Below are 17927 nucleotides of genomic sequence, written 5' to 3'. Positions count from 1 at the left end.
GTATGTCTGTATGTGAGAAGTGATATGAAGGTGAGTGTGAATGAGACATTAGAGGGTGAAGATTGTGAGGAGGTTGAAACCTTGTGGGAGGAATTACAAAGGGAGGTAAACACTGAAAAAATTATTTTGGTGTAATCTATAGACCCCCCCAATATAACTGAGGAGAAGAAAGGCCAGCTATATAAACAGATGGAGCGGGCTGCACAGGCGGGTACAGTAGTGATAATGGGAGATTTTAATTACCGGGATGTTAATTGGTGTCATGGTTTGGCTTCAACTGCAAAGGGGAGACATTTCCTCAACCTGTGGCAGGACAATTTTATGAGCCAGTTTGTGGAAGACCCGACTAGAGGTGAAGCTCTGTTGGATCTGGTCATTTCTAACAATGCAGAGCTTGTTGGGAATGTCAATGTTCATGAAAACCTCGGTAACAGTGATAATAATATACCATAGTTTTTTAACTATAAGACACACCTGACCATAAGATGCACCCAGGTTTTAGACAGCACAAAATAGGAAAAAAATTATTTGTTAAAAAATAATTTGTTCTGTTTCACCACATTCTGAGAGACAAAAATTTTTTATATTTTTTTCATCGATTGAGCGGTGTGAGGGCTTATTTTTTGTGGGACGAGCTGTAGTTTTATTGGCACCATTTTTTGGTACATACGAATTTTTTTTATAACTTTTTTTTTATTTCATATTTTAAGTACTAAGGAGACCCAAAAAACTATTTTAATGTTTTCAATTTTTAAACTCACCATGGGAGTTAAATAATGGTATATTGTAATAGATCAGACTTTTACGGACACAGCGATACCAAATTATTTTATTTTTTACATTGTGCTTGGGGAAAAATGGGAAAAGTTTTTTTTTTTTTTTAACTTTTAATGTTATTTTTTTTTACACTCCTGAAATTTTATCTAACATTTTTTTTTACACATTTTATTAGTTCCCCTAGGGGACTTGAACCAGCGGCCACTTGGTTACATGTGGAGTTACTGAAACAGCGTAACTACGCTGTATCCCTAACTCCCATAATAGTGAATGGCAGTTACGGAAGCATCGTAGCATGCGAGCTATGCTGTTTTACGTAACTATTGTTCAGTTGTATGGGAGATACTGAAGCAGTGTAGCTCAGCGAGTTACGCTGTTCACTAACTCCACATGTAATCAAGTGGCCGGGAGAGCACAGAAAGCTAGAACAGGGTTTAGGGGGCCCCGTTCTAAAGATAGGTGCAGGTCCCAGAGGTGGGACATGCATCTATCTGACATTTATGACTTATCCTGTGGATACATCATAAATGTGCTTCATAGAAAAACCCCTATAAATTCCGCGGTCGATATTGACCACGGCAATTAACTAGTTAAAGGGGTTTGCCATAAAATATATTTATCCCCTATCCACAGGATAGGGGCTACATGTGAGATCGCTGGGGGTCCGACCGCTGGGACCCCCAGCGGTAAGGAGAACAGGGGACCGAAAGTGACCCAGAACGCTACATGAGAAGCCTGAACTTCCGGGTTCTGTGTCCGGCTTATCTGTTCCGCAGCTCCATAGAGATCAATGAAGAGCGGCTCGCGCATGCGCAGAAGAATCCCATTGATCTCTATGAAGCTGCCGGACAAAGAACGCGGAAGTCACATCTTCTCATGCAGCGCTCACTCTTGGTGACTTTCCGTCGCCATTCTCCTTATCGATCACACATGTATCCCCTATCCTGTGTTTTATGGCACAAGCCCTTTAAACTACCAGGAACAGCGAAATTGCTGTTCCTGGCTGTTAGAGCAGCGTGTCAGAAGTTGACACCTGCAGTGTATGGAGCGGGCTCAGTGCGTGATTCCACTCCATACATCACCTACCTCCAGCTCCATGATGTGCCTGTATGTCATGGGTCGGAAAGGGGTTAAGTAATGATGCGGTCATGGGGCCCGGCGATGCTGGGGGCCCTTGACTGCGGACTATAAGACGCAGGGACTTTTTAGCAAGATTTATTCTTGCTAAAAACTGCGTCTTATAGTCCGAAAAATACAGTAGTTATATTTTACATATACTGTAAAAAACAAACACAGGCTGGGAGGGCAAAAACACTTAATTTTAAGAAGGCCAATTTTCCCAGGTTGAGGACTGAAATTCAGGATATAGGTTCGGAAAAACTAATGTCAAATAATAGTACAAATGATAAATGGGAGATTTTTAAATCTACTTTGGGTAATTATAGTGCAAAATGTATTCCTCTAGGTAACAAGTATAAACAACTAAAATTAAACCCCACATAGCTTACACCTTCTGTAAAAAGGGCAATCCATGACAAAAAAAAAGGGCATTTGAAGAATACAAATCTGAGGGTACAGCTGTAGCCTTTGTAAATTATAAAGAGCTTATTAAAATTTGTAAAAAGGTAATAAAATCAGCAAAAATACAAAAATGAAAGGCATGTGGCCAAGGATAGTAAAACAAATACCCAAAAATTCTTCAAGTATATAAATGCAAAAAAGCCAAGGTCTGAACATGTAGGACCCTTAGATAGTGGTAATGGGGAGTTGGTCACAGGGGAACAAGAGAAGACAGAGTTACTAAATGGGTTCTTCAGCTCTGTATATACAACAAAAGAAAGAGCAGCTGATGAAGTAGGTGCCTGTGCTGTTAATATATCAGTTGATATACTGAATTGGATGAATGTAGAGATGGTCTAAGCTTAATTAAACAAAATAAATGTTCACAAGGCCCCAAGACCAGATGGGTTACACCCTAGAGTTCTTAAAGAGCTTAGCTCAGTTATTTCTATCCCCCACTTCATAATATTTAGGGATTCTCTAGTGACTGGTATAGTGCCAAGGGGCTGGCGCAGGGCAAATGTGGTGCCTATTTTCAAAAAGGGCTCTAGGTCTTCCCCGGGTAATTATAGACAAGTAAGGAGAAATAGAAAAGGAATACATCGTTGATGTCACTTGTCACCTTCTGAAACACAATGTTTAGGCTGCTCCATGGGGGCAAAATTCTCTCCTTCCCTAGTAAATATTTATGTTTCTTGGTGTGAGGAACGTTACATTTATAACAACTTAAATCCATATGTCAAGGACATTTACTACTACGGTCGTTACATAGAGGGTATTTTTATTATATGGTCAGGCTTTCACAAATTTGTACATCATTTTGTAAAATATATGAACAACAATGATGATAATCTAATTTTCACCTACAATATGGACCCAAAAATAATGTCTTTTCTTGATATTACATTAACTGAAGACTCCCCTAAATCTTATATCTCCAGCAGCCTTTATCGCAAACCAATGGCAGGAAATTCGGTTTTACATGCAGCTAGTGCACATCCTAGACATGTAATTGATAACCTTCCTATCGGAGAATATGTACGTGCCAGGAGGATATGCACACAAAATCATGCATTCCTTACAGAATGCAACATTATAGACACAAGATTAATGGCACGAGGTTATCTTAAACAAAAGCTGAATCGAGCCAAAAATATTGTCAATACCCAGTCCAGATTTCAATATTTGTATCCTGAAAAACAAAAATTTCCTAGAAAATAATTAATCAAAAATCTAACCTTCTCTACCCCTTTCAGCAATGATTATGGGCAAATCGTAACCGTTATAAAACGTTATCTTCCTATTTTGGATAAAGATCGCAGTTTGAAAAATATTCTTAAAGGAGGTTGTAATTTTGTGGCAAGAAATTCTACTACAATAGGGAATCGTATTTCCCCCAGTTTCTTTCCTAGGACTGCTCTCAACAAAAGCACATGGTTATCATGCACTGGTTTACACAAATGTGGCGGCATGAGATGCGCCATGTGTAGCATAATGTCCAATACATCCATTCTAACATCCTCATCTAATAATACCTCTTTTTCCATAAATTCTTTTATGAACTGCAATACCACCCATGTAGTTTATGTCTTACATTGTGATAAATGCAACCTACAGTATGTAGGATGCACAATCAGAGCATTAAAGAAAAGGGTGGCAGAACACCTGGCAGATATAAAAAATCCAAACAAAACTAATGTATCTGGAGCGGCCAAACATTTTATAGAATGTCACCAACGTAACACCAGCACATTAAAAGTATTTGGTCTGGAAAAGTGTATCACCCTAAAAGAGGTGGGGATTGAAGAAAGCTCCTTTTGAATAGGGAAGCTCTGTGGATCCTAAAATTGTACACACACTTCCCACAGGGAATGAAATACAGAAATGACCTTATGTACATTTATTAATTATAACCAACAAACCCATATTTACACAAACTATAGAAACATAAGATTCAAATATGGACATATAGGCGAACATATATTTGTAAAAATACAGCCAATCCCAAAAACTTTTTTGATTTTACATATGTGGATTTTTCCAAAATCCACACTTAAAAAATGTTTTGTTCGATGATGGAACATAACATTATATGAAAAATGTAACAATAACGCCAATATTTCCAATATAACAAAATATGTACCTTGTTCCTTCCCTCGACTGCGTGCTGGTCTATTTGCAGGGGAACTGTCCTTCAGCACCACGGAACAGTTCCTCTCGGTTACTTTGCACTATGCTATCCTCCAGCGCCATGGCTAAAGTGACAGGAAAAGTAGATTATCGTACAACAAATGTTTAATATTTTCAAACAAATACATAAAATTTGCGATATCTTAGTTTTTCATATAGTGAGAATTCACTAGTCAAATATATCTTAACACATAAATCAATGTATTCCCACCTATAAAAACTTTCCAAATTATAGGTTGACTTCTACTCCACCCCCCTAGATAACGTCACAGTGTTAACACACCTGAACATTCTTAGAACCATTTAGAATCAATGTATTTTCTAATTATGTCGAAATTATTCGTAAGATCTTTTTGAAATATGTCTAAATAACTTAGTTGTGTATGTCGGATCACTCGAATCTTGGTATAATGAACATATAATAATTTTCTTAGACGGACATATATCGATGTTATGAAAATTATTCAAGATATGTACGATATGGTTAATGTTTAAACCCTACCCACAGGATGTCACCTGACCTGAGATAGAAGGTATAAAAATGTAAACCCACAAATGGAACACCAAGCTATGACTAAGGACCCTAGCGGTCTGAAACGCGTAAGAGTGGTCCAGGGATTTTTATTTTAATCTTTCTGTTTTAAAATGACCGAATAAAGCCATAATTTTATACACAGAGTGCTGGATACACCATTCATTGTCCACTTCTATTGCCATAGACCAGTAAGCTTAACATCCATCGTGGGGAAAATGTTTGAGGGGCTATTGAGTGACTTTATACAGAATTGTGTGACAAAAAATAGTATCATAAGTGACAGCCAGCACGGTTTTACTAAGGACAGAAGCTGCCAAACCAACTTGATTTGTTTTTATGAAGAGGTAAACAGAAGCCTAGACAGAGGGGCCGCTGTGGATATAGTGTTTTTGGACTTTGCAAAGGCATTTGACACTGTCTCCCATAGACGTCTAATGGGTAAATTAAGGACTATAGGTTTAGAATGTATAGTTTGTAATAGGATTGAGAATTGGCTCAATGACCGTATCCAGAGAGTTGTGGTCTAGGATTCCTACTCTGAATGGTCCCCGGCTATAAGTGGTGTGCCCCAGGGTACCGTGCTGGGACCACTATTATACAACTTATTTATTAATGATATAGAGGATGGGATTAATAGCACTATTTCTTTGTTTGCAGATTACACCAAGCTGTGTAGTAATGTTCAGTCTATGGAAAATGTTCGTGAATTGCAAGCGGATTTAAACAAACTGAGTGTTTGGGCGTTCACTTGGCAAATAAGGTTTAATGTAGATAAATGTAAAGTTATGCACCTGGGTACCAACAATCTGCATGCATCATATGTCCTAGGAGGAGCTACACTGGGGGAGTCACTTGTTGAGAAGGATTTGGGTGTACTTGTCAATCATAAACTAAATAACAGCATGCAATGTCAATCAGCTGCTTCAAAGGCCAGCAGGATATTTTCGTGTATCAAAAGAGGCATGGACTCGCGGGACAGGGATGTAATTATTATCACTTTACAAAGCATTAGTGAGGCCTCATCTAGAATATGCAGTTCAGTTCTGGCCTCCAGTTCATAGAAAGGATGCCCTGGAGTTAGAAAAAATACAAAGAAGAGCAACGAAGATAATAAGGGGCATGGAGAATCTAAGTTATGAGGAAAGATTAAAAGAACTAAACCTATTTAGCCTTGAAAAAAGACGACTAAGGGGGGACACGATTAACTTATATAAATATATTAATGGCACATGCAAAAAATATGGTGAAATCTTGTTCCATGTGTGACATCTTGGGGACCACTTAGCTCACAGGATCGCCATCTCCAGGGTGAGATGGTTGGCACACACAGAAAGTTCACGCCAACTCATTGAATAAAAGTTTAAACCAGCCACAGCTAGCTTTATGGTCTTCACCTTCACAAGATGGTTTTACACAGCAGTTCAAAACAAACCCTAGAACCTCTAACTAAACATTAAGTGTCCCTGACTAAGAGACCCTGAGCCTTGTGCCCAGTACCTCAAAACATAGGCAGTTTTACCTTACACTTTGGTGACTCTCACAGTCTAGCATGCCTGTCTTCCCCAGACTGAGAGCCCTGTGTGAACAGCACACACCTCAATTAAAGAGCCGCCTCAGGTGAAGCCTAACTAGGCTCATTAGACAGCCCAAGACATGGACTGTCTGTATGGAGTGGAAGCCACCCTTCTCCTTCACACTCCAGCAAACCAGGCCCTATTCCGGGCTTTACACCCAAGCAACAGCATAGAAAACCCTCTCTGCTGTACATGCTCACTGGTGGCTTAAAACCTGACAGTTTCTGCACTGTCCAGTAGATGCACTGCTAAATATCCCCCTCCCCCCTTTGATAAAGGCCGTAGGATTGATCAGTTTACAACCTCCCACTAGGGTCAAAGCTCCTACGTTGGGACATAATCACACTAAGGCTGGGTTCACACGACCTATTTTCAGGCGTAAACGAGGCGTATTATGCCTCGTTTTACGCCTGAAAATAGGGCTACAATACGTCGACAAACATCTGCCCATTCATTTGAATGGGTTTGCCGACGTACTGTGCCGACGACCTGTAATTTACGCGTCGTCGTTTGACAGCTGTCAAACGACGACGCGTAAATTGACTGCCTTGGCAAAGAAGTGCAGGGCACTTCTTTGCCACGTAATTTGAGCCGTTCTTCATTGAACTCAATGAAGAGCAGCTCAAGATATACGAGCGTCACAGACGCCTCGTATATTACGAGGAGCTGCTTTTACGGCTGAAACGACGCAGCTGTTTTCTTCTGAAAACAGGCTGTCATTTCAGCCGTAAATGACAGCTAGCGTGTGAACATACCCTTAGAGTCACCCCTACAGTAACAGACATTTGATAATCACCCGTGGGTGTATTATATGGGTGCTCCAGCAACTCTTCCATGTTGGCATGCATAGCATCCTCATCCCTTGTAGGCACTACTAGCTTTTGCTGATCACAGCTGTATTTACATGTTTTTTGCCCTACATTCAGGGACCCTTCCACATCCATGAAGTGGCTTTGTGTGTCACCCCTTGGTTTAGATACTGGCTCATTGTGTTCAGCAACACTCATCTCATGAGTTGTGGTATACCCCGTATCATCTACAAAACCACTTTCAGATGCTATACTCCCCTCCTTCGAGTTTTGCGTCTCAGCATTTAAATGCAATTTTTCACCGCACCGACCAGACCTCTCTGGGTTACTTCTATCAGACCCAGTAGTGGTAGTCTCTTCAGCAGTGTTAGGGCCCGCATCCTGCTTAGTGGTATAGCACCGCTTGTTGCCCTTAGCAACCTGTCTTGTGTTACATGCAGCTTCCATGGCTAAAGCACACGTTGTATCAGTATCCATTGAACAAGCCTGGAAGACCATCTCTATGGCTCCCTTCACCTCCTGGGAAAGTGTGGGCGCTACATGTTTCTCAATGTCTGCATGTGAAAGGCCTGCAGGGGGCAGAACTGCACACTCTGTATCAGTATCCATTGAACAAGCCTGGAAGACCACCTCTATGGCTCCCCTCACCTCCTGGGAAAGTGTGAGCGCTACATGGGTCTCAACATCTGCATGTGAAAGACCCGCAGGGGGCAGAACTTCTAAGGGTGAAGCAGTAACCCTTCCCACACTATACATGACAGTAGTGTTCTCATTGGTACCATTGACAGCCCCAACCTCTAGGGAAATGTTTTCACGTACCTCTGGTTCACTACTGGCCGGTTCATTAGTGACTGAGGCCACAGCCACCAGTACACACACCTCACTGACTCCACTGTCCAGGAACTCATGTGCGTCACTTAGGGCTACATTCACACTGGTGTGGTCGCTCAAATAAAAAGGTGGATCACTTCTGCTGCATTCAGCTGACTCTGATGTGACCCCAACCACATTCTCAGACCTGTAGAGTTTATCACCACTCCACTCACACATAGCAGCAGTAAGCCCACTGTCATCCATCACAGTAGCATACAGCTGGTTGCCATTAGGAACAGTGCACACATCACATGCAACAGTCTTGTTATTGTGAACCATGACCTCTAGGGGCACACTTGAGATAATCCCCTCTTCTGCCTTGGCTGTGGTTTCTTCACCCGCCCGTTCACACACTGCATTCCCCTGTTGTGTGACATACTCATGGCTTAGAGAACAATAGAGAAAAGGACCCCAACAGTTGGTGGGCGCATTAACATCAATACACAAGGGATGCCTACCGGCACCAAAAGCCCTGTTTTCCAACTGTAAATTGAATTAAAATGCAAATTTTATTAGGCTATTAAAGCAAGGAACAAACTACATAAAGGTTAAAAAGATTTCATGTCCGTAGCTGACTAAGATCAGCATGGTGGAAATGTATCATTAGCCCCGATACCCCTGAAGACGCTACATCGGTAGCGAAACATGTCGGGGGGGCTTTCCTTTTAATTTTAACACATGGTCCTGCTGACTTTCCACCTTATATCTGTGGAATTGGGTGCAGCGCTCTGCAGTCGCTGACACTCTGCATTTCCACCATCCACTAGTTACATTTCCACCATTCTGATCTTAGTCAGCTACGGACATGAAATCTTTTTAACCTTTATGTAGTTTGTTCCTTGCTTTAATAGCCTAATAAAATTTGCATTTTAATTAAATTTACAGTTGGAAAACAGGGCTTTTGGTGCCGGTAGGCATCCCTTGTGTATTGATACTCATGGCTTAGAGACACGTTAGGCACAATTTTGGACATTTCACTAGTGTCATCACATAAACGCTGTGCATCAAATACATTATGTGCAGCATTTTTAGCAGGCATTTCATGAATCACATTTTCATCATTTGACATCCTTACTACTGGTGCATTTTCCCTTTTTGGCAGTGGAGCAGCACACCCTGCAGAGGACTTTTCCCTGTAATAGCTACAATGCTTATCGGAGATATTGCCTTTCTCTCACAACTGCCAAAAATGAGGGAAGTCCCTCCCCAGCACAAACTCCTCACCAAGTTTCTGACATTTTATAAGTCTGTGCTGCACAGTCCCAACATCAGTTTTAAAGTCAATCAGAACAGTCTCACCCAACTCAGGATCCTTCTTCACGAACAGCAAAATGTCCGGATGCACCCTCGAGACCTCTTGGCGAAGATCCAGACTGACCAGTAGTGGAATCCCACCAACCAACACTTCACATGTTTTCGCTTGCGCTTTCTCTGGCCTCCTGACCAGAGAACAATCAGGTGCACATGCATCCGCTCGATGGCATCTCCAACAGCGCTCCGTCTGCTGAACAACAGCGGTCACATGCTGTCGAGGTTGGTTGCTCCTAGCAACCACATCTGGGCGATTCAGCACACTTGGCTTTTTAACAGCTGCCCCAGATTGCTTGGGAACACCTTTTCCATTCCCAATGATCCGCTCGCAAACATTCCCACCATGAGTCCGGGTGGTTGCGCTTAGCAACGGTGCTGACAGTTTGTATCACAGGTATGCATGCTCTTTGGTCTTCTCTGCAAACTGTCTACAACACCTCCGGAGTACCCGGCTTCTATGCAGCTGGCGTTGAAAAGCATCAACTTGGCTTGGAAGGCTGCGTATCCTTGGACAGCACTTGTGCCCTTAAAGCCTCTCAATTTGCTTCCAACTGTGCCAGGATCCTTTGGTTATCCTCCCTCTGCTTCACATTTGTTTCCTGCAGCTCTACATCCATCTGCACCATCTTTTTGCAGAGTTCCTCAATAAGACCCATTGCAACGAAAAACAGTATCTTTAATTGGGCTTCTGGCCCTTTAAATTTCACTGCACACTTTTTGTGCCATTTTATTGCCCAAAGCAATTCTCCGTCATATGTGACACATGTAAAACCCCCTCAAAAAACGAAGGGGCACTCCCTCCGTCTGAAAAAAAAAAGGTTCAACCTGCAGAGGCGACAAGCCTTCTTTACTGTGAGAACTGTGAATCTATGGAATAGTCACCACAGGAGCCATCACAGCAGGGACAGGAGATGCTGCAAAAAAGGGTTAGATCATTTCCTAGAACAAAAAAATATTAGCTCCTATGTGTAGAAATTTTTTACTTTCCTTTTCCCGTCCTTTGGTTGAACTTGATGGACATGTGTCTTTTTTCAACCGTACCAACTATGCAACTATGTAACTATGTAACAGTGTTTATATACCGTATGTGTCACATTGTGCAATCTTTGTGTGTGTATGTATGTGTCACTGTGTGTGTGTGTGTGTGTGTGTGTGTGTGTGTGTGTGTGTGTGTGTGTGTGTGTGTGTGTGTGTGTGTGTGTGTATGTGTGTGTGTGAATATACTGTATCTGGGTATATGTGTTTGTCGTGGAAATCCATCGCTCAAAATATATTAGACTGAAATTTATACGAGTCCCAACAGACTCTCAAGGCCAGACTCCATTAGTCAGTATCCTAATTAGGATATTTCACCAATATATATCGAGAGAGGAGAAGAAAACACACAGACTCGCTTATATGTTCAAAATGCTCCTCTGAAGGATTTATTACCAAACTCAAACTGTTAAACTGAAATTCAGAAGGGGTGTCGGCTTGAGGTAAACCAATCAGAGACAATGTAACAATATTTGTTATTCAGTAAAAAGCATATCATAACGTACATCCCAGATACATCATTATAATTCTTCACACATTAGGTTTACAAGTGTCTTATCTCTCTTTTGGACAGAATGTCCTCGTGGAGATGGGGGGAGACCTTCCTTCACGCATACTTGCCACCCTCCCATCTCACTCCCATCTCACTCCCTGTCCATCTTCGCATGGGAACCAAGGTCAAAGATAAAACATACGAAATCAACATTACTTGTATTAAAGGAACAATGACTTTTCTATTCACTACAAAAGAACCAAGATGGGAACTCCAGACAAGACGCGGCTGCATGAAACTAAATCATTTACACATTATCATCACTTTCACATAATACATATCTTAGTAATTCGGCATCCTGCTTGATAATTCACAATGTAATTTCATACAGAGAATATAAGCAAATAAATCATCCTTCACAAACCTCCCTTTTTCTCATATTAAATTACAGAAATTATATATTATGATTATGAAACTCAAACAATATATCAATAGGGCCACAACTAATATGATGCCATCACCAATGTCCGGTTAGGGTATGGGGTCCCACCAGTGTATTGACAAGTCCTGTACATCATCGTCCTCTTCTTCTCCTGTCTTCTGATTAGAACACTTGATCCTGCTGACGGATTCACTCAGGTCTTTGGTCTTTACTTGGAACTTTGCTGATGTCATCAGGACTTTATTTGGTCCTTTTCATCTGTCAGACACCGTCTCTTTAAGTTTACGTCACCGGGCTATACACAACACCCCATGCTGTGAGCCTGGTGTGAGATCCCACGTAGGCGGATTAGTGGCGTGTTATTGTGACGCTACAAACCCTCCGCTCATCTGTCTTCTTTCTCCGGTAAGTTACTTGTCTGGGCGGCTGCTTGGAATTGTGACACTGCCGTCAGTTCATGACAAACGCGTTGTACTGGCTCCGGCTGCTCCTGCCGCACCTCAGTAATGGAGTTCATTGTATTAAAAATCTTTTAGTTCATGTTTAATGGCACTTGCTGGGGAACCCCAACCCTTGTCAATTGTTACTAATCTGGTGATAACATCTACGTACTATAAAAGTCGTTCTAAGTACATACAATAACAATGTCAGGCCCTTAAACTAAATCAAACAAACAAACAAACAAACACCTTTTTATATAAGAAAAACGTCTCTGTTCCAGTGGACAGGGCACCTAGAAGATGTGTAATTATTGGGTACATTTCATATGCACTTGGTGTCACGCTTTCCAGCAGGATTTGTACCTTGATCTGAGCTGATTGCCTGGAACATCTCCAGCTCACCAAAATATACACAGATTCAACATGTTTATCTGACAAATGTCACAAACCAATTTTTCTTACTCTAATTTGTATTGCATGGGGAGGCCTCTCAAGGTCTGTTCTCTTTGTGGGAGGCGGGTATGATAAGGTTGGCACCGGTCTGCCAGGACTGTTCTGTAGGCAAATCAAACAGCTCTAACAGAATTTAGCAGCAACAGCTGTAAAGCCTGGGACATACCAATTAGATCTTACCAAATCGATCCTTGCAGTCTTGGGGCCTATGTGAGGTCATACACCATCAATGCAAAAGCCATCAAGAGTGCCTTGGGTCTTACCGATTCACGTTCCCTTATCCGTCCACATTCTGTTAGAATCTGGTTCTCACGCCTTCCGCTCCCAGTTGGACTCTTCCTGTGGAGAACAAACTTTTTCATTGTATAAACATTAATTGATCTTAATCAAATAATTAATTTGAAGAAAAACATTAACAAATAACATCTTTACATCAAATGTTCACATTGAGCAATAACTAGAAGTGATACATGCAAACTCATTTTTCTTCTTTATATATATATATATATATATATATATATATATATATATATATATATATACACACACACACACAAACACTGCACAGAATTTTCCTTTCACAATAACAACGACAAAAAACAAATAACTAAAAATGTTTTCTAATGGGAATATTCCACTTCTGTACCTTTTATCTGACGCATGACTCTAATAGTCCAATGCTAAGGCTGATCCAGAACTTTACATAAAACTTAACTTCAGTATTTAATATTCCCACAACACTTCTTAAATACAATTCTTAAACAAACTAACTTTGGAATAACATCTGGAGAACTGCTGATATCTTATTGTACAAACATCAGGTCAATACTTGGGATAACATTGTTTCCCTGTCACTTGCACACAACGTCTGCAGTGGGGAAAATACAGGCCGGGCTTCAAGCCCCCCTGAGAACAAGTCTACACACACGAGCACCGCGTCATACACGTCTACCTCGGGTAGTTGTATGTTCTGCAGTCGCTGGGACTGTTAATCTGGCCGGGCTGCACTTTTTACAGGTACCTTTGCTGTTTTACCTATGTCATGCCGTGCGCACATCATGCAGGCTGCTACAAACCTAGTGGTGGCATTATTGTATCCAGGGACAAGCCAATTTACTGACACCTGGCTGCAAATTCTCTTGCTGTCAGGTCTGTCTTCTCTTGCTCTGTCAATTGGCTTACCCGATGATCCAATAAAGTTCCTACTACCAATGGGCCCATAATTGTGGGCGATGCCAAAAGCGTACCTAGAGTCAGTGTAAATGTCGGCCGTCTTACCTTCTGCCAGGTTACAAGCCTCAGCGAGCACCTCCAACTCCGCTCCTTGAGATGAACAAGAAGGTGAGAGTGGTTTCTGGGTAATTTACCTGGTGCCTCATATCCTGTTCTACACATGCTGTATATGATAAAGTATGTCTACATTACAAATTTACATTGGAAACCCATGTCACATATAGATAGAACATTTCAAAAGGGTGGAGTTTTATTGTTCCACATTTATCTGATGATCCAGAACACTTGTAAATCCCACCCACCAGGTCCTGTAAATACCTGATTAATACAAAAACAAACAAAATATGTTACTGAAATCTGGCATAAAATAAACAATATTCAAATATTTTTTTTGTTTTGTCTTCTCCCCATCTAAATCTGTAAAGACTCATCTGTGAGTGACGTCACCTCTGCCTCCTGTGTAAATTGGCTGGAGGGGGATGGTCTCTTACACAATAACTCATATTGGGTGGAGACTACAGCACAGCTTCACTGTTCTGGAAGGATCTGGAACCATCTACACAGAAAACCTCAAAATGTAGGTTACTGTCATACACATTTAATCTGGGTTACTCCTTGAAGCTCATACACATTTTGTAGATCTCCTAGAACCAAATTCATTAATTCAAAACAAAATAAAACACAAAACAAAACTACCTGATCAGTCCCTTCAACATTGGGAAATCTTCAACCCTTTCTCAGCCACCGGGATAGGGCAGTGCTTGGCATAGCTCCCTCTGGCTGTGAAGGGGTTATAAAATTGCCTGTAAAAAAGGAGAACAAAAAACAAAAACTACCTGATCAGTCCCTTCACCATTCCCTCCTATTTGGACTCTGCGAAAGTAATGTAGCAGGGTTCAAAACTACATATTAACATAATGAGATTAAGCACTCTATCGGGGGGGGGGGGGGGGGGCACTAGTTTAACCCCTTGTAATACACAACAGCCTGGAACAAAAAAGATTACTTTCTCCTGACAAAAATACATTTTATCTTTAAAATGACCTGCAACCATTTACCTGTAAAACATCTCACATTTTCAACAATAACATTTAGGCAGCACTATAGCACGTGCCTCATGTGTGAAAACAAAAACAAGACAAATGTAATTAGTTATTCAATAACACAGAAAATAATATATCTGGTAATATTAATTACTGCAAACCAATAAGCTGTACATAAGAATAGGGAACAGAGGGGGCACATACATTTTCAAGACCCCGTGTCTCACAATATCTGTATTTTAATTCATTTGAATCAACATCAAAACATTCCAACATTAAATCTTATCACATTATAACACATTAATCTGCAGTATAGCTTTTATCTTTTTACAAACAGATCCAGCCGGCTGTAATATTTTTCTCGCTTGGTGTAGTTACAGACGACTGCGCTGCGCGAAAATAAAACACGTTGCATAAAAAAAATGAAAAAAAAAGTAGAACTGATTTTAACCCCATACACAAAACACTAACATTTTTAGACATTACTGCTGTTAAAAATAGGAAACATACAATATAGTTCTGCTTTTATTGTGGCCATTAGTTTCAAACTTCAGACATGTTACATTACACACATCACACAGATGTCTCATCACATCACACATGTTACACTCCCCCCGTTCTGACCCACGTTAGTCACTGCAATGTACCTGGCTGCTCCGTTTTCTTCACTCTTCCAATGAAAATTTACACCTGTATTTAAATTGTTCTCTCTCACATCATCTTACTTGTAACCTGTAATCACCTGCTTTGTCCTTTTAACTTATGCCTTGTCCTGGCCACTCCACTCCCTTTCTCAACTTTCCACAAACCATTGTCTTTATCACATGCAAACATCCTTCTTACGGCTGCCAGCCTCTTCAACAATTTTTTTCAGTGTGTTATTTTGCCTTCACATACTTTACAATTAAAGCCCCAGCTCCTTTTGCTCATTCTAATGTTGGCCGGGACCAGTGCCCCAAAGCATCTTTGTCCAACTTCCTCCTGACCCCATGGTCGGAGAGCAGTAGGGTGATTTCCGGTAAATCCCCCACCTCCAGGCAAACAGGCCACGTTTGCCGACAGATATCTCAGACCAGTCTATCTCCTAGACTGTCTTACCAATACGATATCAAAAGTCGTTCCTCCAGACATTCTAGCAGTAGGATCCTCTGATCCCTCACTGGATTGAACATCAAGAACAGACAAAATGCTGCCAATCAACAATTACAAGAGCAAATTCTTCAACACAATCGACATTCATGAACCTCCATTGATTCAAGCAGGAGTTGGTAACACTTCACTTATGCAGAACACTTGCTGCCGGGGTGTGTCTTTCAGTTCATACAGCCCGTGATGTAACATATATCCCAAACTCTTTCCTCTAGCACTTTGCAATGGTTTCACATGCAAATTATATTTGGTAACATATATATATTATCCTCCCTGCTCAGCCGTTCACTTTGTGGGTTGTAGTTTAGGGGGCTGTTATCTATGTTGGTGATAATTTCTTTACGGGCTATGGGTCTGATCCAATACCAATGTTCTTCACTGTAATTACTACTACGACACATGTGGCACCTGGGATAAGTGTCAGGGTCATTCATTGAATACAGGATGTTATATTACAACGGTATTCAATCCAGCGGTCTGATGTTATACTACTACAGACTTAATTACTTGGATGTTATTTTACATCAAAGTGTATATGCCGGATTATCATGTGCTAGAAATCAGTCTGTACTGATTCCCACCTTATGCCAGTCTGGCAATGCATACAACTGGTTTATGGACCCTTACACACAATATCACTGGCTGGCAATGAGCCAGGAAAATATAAATGATTTTCTAATACAGTATTCAAAGTTTTTCCTATTGTACTGGGTAATGGTATTGAGTGCAAATTCAATATAGACACAATTGCTTCTCCTTGCACTGGATTCTACATTATCAGGACTTAACCATTGAATCCCCTGTGGTACTACATGATATTACTCATAACTATCCAACTTTCTATGGGTCTGAGCCAATACCAGTCAGTACCTCCCAACTATAATCCCAGACAAACGGGTAACAGATCAACTATTAATCCTCAACAATTTTACACAACTAAATAACAAATGACGCTACAACAAAGCAGCAAGCACAAGTTTTGTTTTTTCCTCACAGTCCAGCCCAAACTCTTTGCATTTCAAATACTTCACATGTGAGTTACGACTTCTCTCCACCATGCGCTACGTCACTGCATTCCAAACACTTCTCACAATTGTTAACTATGTATTTGCTGGCAAAAATTCTCTCATGTCTTTCATATGAACAGTTTAAGATCACGTACACACCTGCAATCCTTCATCACACAAAAAGCTTCAACATACCTTTTTGGATCCATCTTTCAACCCACTGACTAAGGAGTCTCGTCCATAGAAGTGACGTTCTGACATCTGGATTCCAAGGCTTACGCAATACATGTGTGAATGGTGTAAGAATAAGCTCCTTACCTACCGCGGTTTTTTTGTAATTCACAGATGCAAAGCCAGACCTCTCCAGTGACAGCTTATCAGACGTGCAATCTTCCTGGGTTTTATCGGCACCATTACTGTCGTGGAAATCCATCGCTCAAAATATATTAGACTGAAATTTATACGAGTCCCAACAGACTCTCAAGGCCAGACTCCATTAGTCAGTATCCTAATTAGGATATTTCACCGATATATATCGAGAGAGGAGAAGAAAACACACAGACTCGCTTATATGTTCAAAATGCTCCTCTGAAGGATTTATTACCAAACTCAAACTGTTAAACTGAAATTCAGAAGGGGTGTCGGCTTGAGGTAAACCAATCAGAGACAATGTAACAATATTTGTTATTCAGTAAAAAGCATATCATAACGTACATCCCAGATACCTCATTATAATTCTTCACACATTAGGTTTACAAGTGTCTTATCTCTCTTTTGGACAGAATGTCCTCGTGGAGATGGGGGGAGACCTTCCTTCACGCATACTTGCCACCCTCCCATCTCACTCCCTGTCCATCTTCGCATGGGAATCAAGGTCAAAGATAAAACATACGAAATCAACATTACTTGTATTAAAGGAACAATTACTTTTCTATTCACTACAAAAGAACCAAGATGGGAACTCCAGACAAGACGCGGCTGCATGAAACTAAATCATTTACAC

At 40.9% G+C, this 17927-nt stretch overlaps 1 long non-coding RNA gene across 1 annotated transcript; it reads right to left on the bottom strand.

Moving 5' to 3' along the window:
* Nucleotides 1-11023: 11023 nt before the first annotated feature.
* LOC142759147 (uncharacterized) lies at nt 11024-17500 on the bottom strand. Its single transcript, XR_012883100.1, has 2 exons — nt 14562-17500; nt 11024-14421 (listed from the first exon to the last, which is right to left on the bottom strand). It is a non-coding gene; the product is annotated as an uncharacterized LOC142759147 (long non-coding RNA).
* Nucleotides 17501-17927: the final 427 nt, after the last annotated feature.

The sequence above is a fragment of the Rhinoderma darwinii genome, chromosome 4 (assembly GCF_050947455.1).
Source record: "Rhinoderma darwinii isolate aRhiDar2 chromosome 4, aRhiDar2.hap1, whole genome shotgun sequence".
In the NCBI taxonomy this organism is placed as follows: Eukaryota; Metazoa; Chordata; class Amphibia; order Anura; family Rhinodermatidae; genus Rhinoderma; species Rhinoderma darwinii.
The sequence above is the reverse complement of the archived record's forward strand: the minus strand, read 5'-3'. Positions and strand labels throughout refer to the sequence as shown.